The sequence below is a fragment of the Myotis yumanensis genome, unplaced genomic scaffold (assembly GCF_028538775.1).
Source record: "Myotis yumanensis isolate MYYU_CA2020_CCGP unplaced genomic scaffold, mMyoYum1.0.hap1 SCAF_1, whole genome shotgun sequence".
NCBI lineage: Eukaryota > Metazoa > Chordata > Mammalia > Chiroptera > Vespertilionidae > Myotis > Myotis yumanensis.
This window is the reverse complement of record NW_027223752.1, coordinates 188,744,367-188,754,277: the sequence shown is the minus strand read 5'-3', so window position 1 is coordinate 188,754,277 and position 9,911 is coordinate 188,744,367. Positions and strand designations below refer to the sequence as shown.

The following is a 9,911-nucleotide window of genomic DNA, read 5'->3' as shown; positions in this document are numbered from 1 at the left end:
AGGGGTCCCAGATTGCGAGAGGGTGCAGGCCAGGCCGAGGGCCCCCACTGGTGCATGATTGGGGCAGGGAGGGGCGCAGGAGATTGGCCAGACAGGGAGGGACCATGGCAGGGCTCCAGGGCATGTCTGGCCTATCTCGCTCAGTCCCAATCGGCCAGATCCCACAGCAAGGTAACCTACTGATCAGAGCATCTGCCCCCTGGTGGTCAGTGCACATCATAGTGAGCAGTTGAGTGGCCTTAGCATATCATTAGCATATTATGCTTTGATTGTTTGAATGGCCAACCAGATAACTAGACACTTAGCATATTAGGCTTTTATTATATAAGATTTTTAACAATTATAGTCGTTTGATTGAGGAGCTAACCAACTATTAAAGAGAAATAAAATGCAATGAATGGTTAACACAAGCTTCTGTTTTTGAAACGCTGACCTTGACAAATTTTCATTTTAAAGGCATTCATTAATGATTTCCTTTCTGTGGCACAAATATTGAATATAAGCCAAGGGAGCAACGTAGACACAAACATCAATATATAAAGAACACTGCAGATAAATTCATTGCACCTTGAGGTGATTAGTTTAAAACTCATTGCATTTCTGGTCTTTGAATTAATGCCCTTTTTTTGTTCATACATGATATCGTACAAGAAGAATCATGTGGCAGTCAAAAAAATAAGCTAACAAACTTGATATCTTCACCATTCATATATCCTTGACACTTCTAACAAAATGGTTTTCCACCCTGATTTTGACAGTCAAAATAGAGGGACTTCACACAGAATTTTAAACTGCATTCATGTTAGATGGTATCATAACACGCTACTAAATGCATGACATCAAACAAATAATTTCTCTTTTCCCTGATGCACTCTTAAGAAGTGTGTCATCCCTGTTAACTAGCAATTTTTCTTACAAGAGTATCTTGTAGGAGATAAAGTGTATTGACATTCTTCATACATTACTGCATGCTGGGATTTAAACTGAAAGCTAGTTCCATAGGGAACAAGGGGGAAAAAAGAAGTCTTTTTAAATCTCTTTGCTGTGGCTTAATAAGTTAACAGTGTAGACTAAAAATGTATATGTTAGTATAAAATAAATTTCTGAAGAAATATGACAAAAATCACCCTTTTGCTAAACAACCACAAGCTATTCCATGTCCAGTATGATCAGGACGGCCCCTGTTATTGTGTCTGCATCACTGGCTGTCTCTTTAGTCAGACCTCCACTAGCAAAACATATATTTAAAATTCTTTATCCTAATGATTCAGGCAAATATTTTGGATGTGGTGGGGCACTTTCCCTCCTTCTTCCTCTTCTTCCTAACATTGCAAACTTAGTTGATCCAATATTTATACACATATGTCTCTAAAACATTTCTTTATGAGCACATATATATAGATTAACACCTCCTATGTATTAGCCTTAGGACCTGCCTCAGGTAAAGAAGAAATCTTCCTTTTATTTTGTCTGCGCTTTTAATTTCTGCATCCTCTTAAAATTAAACATTCTTGTTTTTTTCTTCTGACCTCCCTTCTCTGTAGGGCTCTCTTTGGATTTTTTCATATAAATGGTACAGTCTGACACACAGTTGCTTTCTGGAAAACATATTATATCTTCTGGATGAGAAAACCCAGGCACAGAGATTCAAGTCTCCTGACATATGCCAGCGCAGTTTTCTTTCCACTATGACTTGGTCCTTGGTCTGCAGGACCTTCCCATCCAAGGGCATGGCTTCTATGAGACAGCCCTCTCTGCACAGCTCTCTGCTGCTAGAATCTACTCCTTCCTGCCCTATTCCTACCTCATCCTTTACAAATCATCCCTCCATTAGGTTATGCAATTTGAATGTTTTCCATCTGTTTCCTGCTGGAAACCTGATTGGTACGGCCCGCCCCTAAACAGCATCCTCCTACTCTCTACTGACTTCCAATCCCACTTCCCATTTCTACCATGCTCCGTCTCAACTACTCTCTCCCTTGCTCCCATTAAAGTACATTCTTCCATTTCTTGTCTAGACAAACAAGCTCTTCAAGTGTTCCTCATAAAAAGAGAACAATCTGAAAAAAATTCACACTAATATATGTATCACTAATAAATATTTAATGCATTACCTTTCCTAATACTCCAACTCCAAGCTGACCAGCAGAATTTGCATATGTGCCTTAATCTCAAAGAATAAACATGTAATGGCAGAATGCCAGGCATCTGTTGCAGGTGGCTTAGGGTCAGGTGTTTTTCATCACGTTGGCTCAAAGGTCTGCAGTTAAGGGGAGGGAGTGTTGTGAGAGCTGAATGTCAAAGCTACTTTTAAAGCACCTAACTCACCTTTTACTTTGAATCTGGTTGGTGATAAAAGCACCTAATAGATAAACATTTGATAGGTAATGTTAAACAATAGTAAAAGAATGTACTCTAATGGAAAGTTTCAAAAGGGTTTTCTACTCTGGATGCTTATGTATGATCTCCAACTCTAAGCACATGGGCAGTTTGCTTAACTGAAAAAACAAACAAAAAACTCAAAGAAATAATATAGTCAAATATTTTTCATTAACATATTTTTGTTATTCTGTGTAAATACTTATCTTCCGGTTTAATATGAATGCAAGAAGTCTTATGTACATTTCAATTAAATAAAATACAAATTTAAAAAATATAACCATTTAAAATTTTCCTATGGACTTTAAAAAATAGACACATTAAAGAGGATTGGTAATTGGATTGTCTGTACATTATCAAATAATAACCCAAATAAAAATATGCTTCCAGACATGTACAGATGGCTGTTTTATAATCACTGAAACTTAAGAAATGATGAAATATGGCTGGCCTTTAGGTTTCCTGGATAAAGTCTATTACAGCATGATTTAGCATCTGAGGATCCAGAGGATATATAACAAGTGTTATCACCAAAATCATGTTGGAGAAAGTCTTGAGCCTAGCAGAAAGAAGAAAGCAGCCTGGGGCCTTGGCAACCTTCTGTCTGGCCTGTGGCACCGTTATCTGCCGCAGTATCTAGTCTGTACAGAAACCTTATTTTAATTTCACTTGGGATCCATATGTTTGTGCTGACCTTTCTTTACAAAGATGATTTCCTTCCCACATTTTGCTATTTTCTGCTTTCTAAGCATGTGGGTATTTTTTTTTAAAGTTCCTTTGGTTTTGTTGAAGTGACATTTCACTAGCTAAGACAAACAAAGCTTCTAACATAAGGATAGTGATTAAAAGGGTTTAATTGCCATGGCCGGCTGCTCAGTGGTTATAGCATCAGCCTGTGCACCAAAGGGTGGAGAGCTTGATTCCAGTTGAGGGCATGTACGTGGGTTGCAGGTTTGATCTCCACCTCAGTTGGGGCACCTGGGGGAGGCAACCAATCCATGTGTTTCTCTCACATCAATGTTTCTCTCTCCTACCCTCTGCCCTTCTCTCTCACACTTCTCTCTCTCCTTTCCACACTCTCTAAAAATCAATGGAAAACATATCCTCAGGTAAGGATTGGAAAAAAAAAAAAAAGAGTTTGATAGTATCTTAAATGTACACACAACATAAAGAGTTACACAGACTGTGCAGTCTATATTCTGACACTGGCACCTATGCTTCCAATACTATATTTATTTAATCCAATAGATAAATCATCTTTAGCTTCATTCTTATCAAAATGAACTCAAGTTCATTTGGGGGTTTATTTTTAATGCACTTATAAGAATATTTTAAAAAGCCATATGGATATGTTACTCATTTTTAATCCCTACAGAATCTGGGCTTTCACATTGTAATTTAAAATATGTAATATTCATCAAGAAGACATGCCTGGAATGTGACTTGATATAAAAGAAGGCTTTAACCTACCCAGCTGTACTGAAATATATCCAGAGAGTAAGTATCACCAGATGATCTACATGAAGTCAAAGAATACAATTCTGTCAGCATACTCTCAGCACCACCCAGAGATGAAGATGACTTGGCCAGCTAACATGGACATTCTGGTGGCTTGGAAAATACAGACTTATGGTATATTGGGGGACATCAGCTGTCATAATTTGATTATATCAGCCCTTAAGATAATTCCCTAAGTATGTTTTGATTGAATTTCTACTAACCAATTTGAGTTTCCATGGAAATATTTTCTATAGGGGGGCGACTGTGCTAACCAGGTGATATCAGTATTTTGATTCATTTGGCAGTTGTATTTCTCACTGAAATTTAATAAACAAATTGTCACACTGAGTTATAAAATAGGCACCTATAACAAAGTTATTCTCTCTATTTTGCTTCTATAACTATGCTAATATTTAGCAACTTCTATAGTTTCCTTTTATTTTCACCACTCTTCCCAATTCCTACCTCCTAAGAAAGCCAACTGTAAAGTGTTACCCTGACTATTTTACAAGGCAATTATAAAAATAAAGTGAAAGCATAAAAGCGAAAGTACTTTTACTAAGTATAATGACTATATAATTTTATAATTGAAATTAGTGCCCGTACTTTGCACATTGTAAGTACTCAGTAAATCCTTTACTATGTCACCTTGTTCCACAAAGCAGAGTTAAGGTGAGTCAACAGAAGATTATTTAGGAACTTTATCTCCCTACATCTTTCTAACTAGAATTGGCTGTTCCTTTGAACATGGTTCTTTTAACTTAAACATCAAGGACAAATAGAACTGTCCCTTATAATGTGCTTATCCCTCATTCACTTCTCCTTCTGTTTATATACTGTATTATACTGTATTACTCTGTGTGTGTGTGCATGTCTGTGCCTATGTGTATTCGCAGTCAAATATTTATTCCTGTTCTTACTCTGAGTTGATTTTCTTCCCATCTTTCACAAAGCATTCTCATAATGGTATTAGTTGGGCTTTATTGAGTAACATGCTAAGTATTTAAATATATTATTTCATTTAATATTCAAAATAACCATAAAATATTGTTTACTGAATGCTTGCTATGTGCTTGGCTCCCCACCCCACCCCCTGACTCATTCACCAAGGAGAGAATTGAGTTTCAGAAAATTTAAGCAACATGACCAAGGTTATAGAGCTCACGGGTAGAAAAGGTGGATCCAGATATGTTTGACTCCATGGCACTGTATCGATTGTCTTTATATATTTTCTTATTTTTATAAAGTAATACATTTCTCGCTGCACTCCTAAACCCTGATAGGAGGAACAAAATGGATAAATCCATTTTCAAATACTTTAGCATCATCTTCTGGAGTTATCTCTATATTTCTAATACTATGTAAAAACAATTAACATGCTTATTGTGATATATCTTGATTTCTCACTAAATGACTACATGCTAAAAAAGTATAGGATTTAACTCCCTTATACCACTGCCTCACATGCAGACATTTCCTTCCCCCCATCTTCCCAGAAGAGCTATAGGACTGACAATATCTATAGGTCCTTTTTTATGGCCCATGTTTCTCCAGAGAAGACTCCTACAATCTCTTGCATGACGAATATAACTTGGACCTGCAGTATTCCGGATATTAAGAACCCCATGGAAAAGGGTTCTCAGGGTCTCATTTTTCAGGATGTAGACTTGCACATCTCATTTTTATGATGATACCTCCATAACTGCTCTTAACTGGATCCTGTATCTCCACGAACATTACATTTTTGGTTCAACCAGTTCACCTCCAGGCTTCTGCTTGGGGCAGAGTGAGAGTAAGGAGGAGTGGGAGCTCCTCCAGCAACACTGTCAGCCTATTCTCCTGCTTTCAGTCCCACGCTACACTCTCACCTCCGGAAGCAGCTTGTGGTTTCAACCTGAGAGCATTTCCAGGACGCAGTTTTAGTTAGCTTGCATTTCAACTTTCCTAGATCTCCTAAGTCAGTTACCATTTACCCATCTGCTTGGCAGCTTCTAAAACTACCCATTGTTCCATAAATGTACTGGAATGCTGAGTAAGTAATTGAGAGGTGAGATCTTATACGTTGACTTAGCAAACCAGATCAACCAATGAGAACTCACTTGTCCGCGGTGCTCTCAGTATCCTGATATTACAGATATTTTAATTTCCACTTGAATCTATGATCAAGTAAACTTATGTGAAAATTACTTGTAAGAACCATATTCCCATCGGTCCTATTTCACATAGAATCTTAGCTTATCTGCTTGCATACAGTCCCTCCCCCTGGACTATGTATGCTTCTTGTCAGTATATTCCCAGTGTGAGGCATGCTGCCTGACATATAATGGGTGCTCAATAAATGTTTGTTGAAAGAATAAATAGAAAGGTCTATCCCTCAGGTAGAGATTTAATTTAGCTCAGTGAGAAAATGTTAGGGTTTATTGTTTTCAAACAGAGTTATATGGTATCAATACTGGTTTTATGATTATGGAGAACAGCAGCAAACTCTTCATTGTACTTCTTTGTACTTCCTTATTCACAAGTATTGCAAGAATAAGAATCTTTCTTAAAATATTCTACCTAATGTCTAATTTGGATAGAAATGAGCAATTCAATTGGAAAAAATATATAATATATGTATGTTTTACATTTTAATCTCATCTGCAAACTCAGATGTTCAAGAATTTAATATTATTTCTTTTGTTCTAACAACTAAATTTCAACTCGAGTAGAAAGTCCCTGAAGTAATTAAGCAATCTCAGCCTAGCCCAGTGACTCCCACTCCCTTTTCCAGGGTGCATCTCCAATCAGAGAAGCTCTTCAGTACCAAAGTGGGGGGAAGGGTGGTAAAATCTGGTTCTCAGTGTCATCTGTCCGCACATGTGCCAACCAGGTTCAGTCTGCAAAGGGGGCAGGGGTGGAGGATGAGCTCAGGAGGAAGGATAGTGAGAATGAAAAATGTCAGGAAAAAATGGATTCATATCTCAAAAATGTTATCCCATCTTCTCCAGTTGGAATCCCATGTGATTGATCTACTCCAGGGTTTATTTTAATATTTCTCTGACCGAACTTCTTCCTTGTTCAAGCAAGCTCTCCGCACCCCCCTCCCACACTCCCCCAGTGGTTTGTTTCACCAGGGCCAGGCTGTTTGTTTCTGTCTCACAGTTGTCCTGCTTCCAACTGGGTGGGATACCCAGGCTAAGCCAAGCTCTCCAGATCATGTCACTCCTGGCAGGAAGAGAGATTTGCAACATTAACGCACATTGCAACCTCCTCACATTCCGGACACTCCCAGGAATCCTGGGCCCTGCTTATACAAAACTGGCTCTCAGCTCCATTCATCTGACAGCCAAGACCCATAAACTAAATCTGGTTTCTAGCAACAGCAGTGGTAACAACAATATCAAAACTGGTTTAGGCCATTCCACAAATGTAAAAATTTTTTTTTTTATTGGCTTTGACAAATATTCCTGTAATTTCTGGAGACCACCAACAACTATTATTTTTACTGAGAACTTGACTTTTTATGACTCATAACAATAAGAACAACTGACACACAGTGAACCCTTTTCTAAGCTTAGGCTAAATGGTTTAAATAAACTATCTCACTAAATCCTCATCATAGAATTATAGAGAGGAGTCACATTACTTGTCTAAAGTCACAAAATTTGTAAATACTGAGTCCAGAGTTAACCAAGAATCATACCAGAACCTTAACTCTTAACAACTATCATATTCAGCCAACCAAACTGACATAAGAATTTTAAATTAATCTGTAACTTAAAGGATAGTACCATGGAGGGACCTGGAGAGTATCATGCTAAGTGAAATAAGTCAGTCAGAGAAAGACAAGTACCACATGATCCCACTCATATATGGAATCTAATTAACAAAATAAATTGATGAACAGAGTGGATCCAGAGATATGGAAGCGTGGAACAGTGTGGAATCTTGGAGGGAAGGTCGGGGAGGGTGAGTGGGTGGGAGGTAATCAATCAAAGAACTTGTATGCATATATGCATAACCCATGGGCACAGACAATAGGGTGGTGAAGGCCTGGGACAGGGGAAAGGTGGAAGGGGCCCAGGCTGGAAGGGGGTCAATGGGGGGAGGGGGGGACATATGTAATATTTTAAACAATAAAGATTTTTTTAAAAAGATAGTACCAGAATATTAAATGTCATTAGGAAAAATAATAGAAATTCACACTCATATTAACTGTACTAGGTTAAAACAATTTTTATTTCTCAATTAAAATACTAGCACAGATATCTAATTAAAATCAAAATGTATTCTGAAGAAAGCAACAATAAATATGTCCATTTTGTAAATTTTAGAAGCACATTCATAACTTCCACAATGGTGAAACCATTCACTAGAACAACAGAAACAAAACAAAATAAAGAAATTGATCCCATTCCATTTCTGCTTCTATTCCTTTTTCTTTCTTTTCTTTTTTTTTAACTTTCTTCTCCTGGTACTTAAATATAAAATATTATGGCAACACATTTCTTTATCCTCATGTTGTGAAAAGACAGCTGAGATACCTGAACCATCACAAAACCAGGATCATAAACTACATTTAGTACAAACTCCACCACTAACCAGCTATGAGAACTTAGTAAATGTGTTTCTTAATCTCTATACCAGTGATGGCGAACCTATGACATGCGTGTCAGAGGTGAAACGCGAACTCATTTTTTTGGTTGATTTTTCTTTATTAAATGGCATTTAAATATATAAAATAAATATCAAAAATATAAGTCTTTGTTTTACTATGGTTGCAAATATCAAAAAATTTCTATATGGCTTTCCGTCTGGCCGCAGCCATCAGGTAAACCAAGATGGGCGCTTACAAGTACATCCAGGAGCTATGGAGGAAGAAGCAGTTGGATGTAATGCGCTTCCTTCTCCTGGTGCGCTGCTGGCAGTACCGCCAGCTTTCGGCGCTCCACAGGGCCTCGCCCTGCCCCACCAGGCCCGCCCGACAAAGCGCGTAAGCTGGGCTTCAAGGCCAAGCAAGGTTACGTCATATATCGGATTCGTGTGCCTCGGGGTGGCCGCAAGCGCCCTGTTCCTATGGGTGCGACCTAAGGCAAGCCTGTCCATCACCGCGTTAACCAGCTGAAGTTTGCTCGAAGTCTTCAGTCTGTTGCCGAGGAGCAAGCTGGACGCCACTGTGGGGCTCTGAGAGTCCTGAATTCTTACTGGGTCGGTGAAGATTCCACGTACAAATTCTTTGAGGTTATTCTCATTGATCCATTCCATAAAGCTATCAGAAGAAATCCTGACACCCAGTGGATCACCAAACCAGTCCACAAGCACAGGGAGATGCGAGGGCTGACATCTGCGGGCCGCAAGAGCCGTGGCCTTGGGAAGGACCACAAGTTCCACCGCTCTATTGGTGGTTCTCCCCGTGCAGTTTGGCGAAGGCGCAATACTCTCCAGCTCCACCGTTACCGCTAATATAAGTAATGTTTGTAAAATCCTTACCTAATACACAATTTAGGACAGTCAAAAAAATAAATTTCTCTATGTGACACAGCACTAGAGTTAAGTTAGGGTTTTTCAAAATGCTGACACGCCGAGCTCAAAAGGTTCGCCTTCACTGCTCTATACCTTAAAGAAACATTCTGTAAAATAAGAACGCTGGACTGAATAAACTTGCAGATTCTTTCCAGCTAGAACATTCTATTACTTTAATGATGCAGCTCAAATAATAAATATTCCTTTTTTAAACTAGAAGCCCCAAAAGAGGCTTTTGACAAAGAAAAAATATTACAGGGAAATGAAAAATAATTAAGGATCTCTCATTACAGACAAACCCAAAATTTCATATTTCTAAAGGTAAGTAATCCTATCTTCTCAATGATTATCCTATATAATAAAAGGGTAATATGCAAGTAGACTGAATGGCAGAAAAACCTAACAACCAAAGTGTAATATGCTAATGATATATTAAGGCTGCTCAACCGCTCACTATGGCGTGCACTGACCACCAAGGGGCAGATGCTCCAATCCGAAGGTTAGCTTGCTGCTGGGATCCGGCCGAT

General features: G+C 38.5%; 1 pseudogene; it reads left to right on the top strand.

The window, feature by feature from the left end:
* The first annotated feature begins 8,685 nt into the window (after positions 1–8,685).
* LOC139006774 (large ribosomal subunit protein eL15-like) lies at positions 8,686–9,385 on the top strand (annotated as a pseudogene).
* The last annotated feature ends 526 nt before the right edge of the window (positions 9,386–9,911 follow it).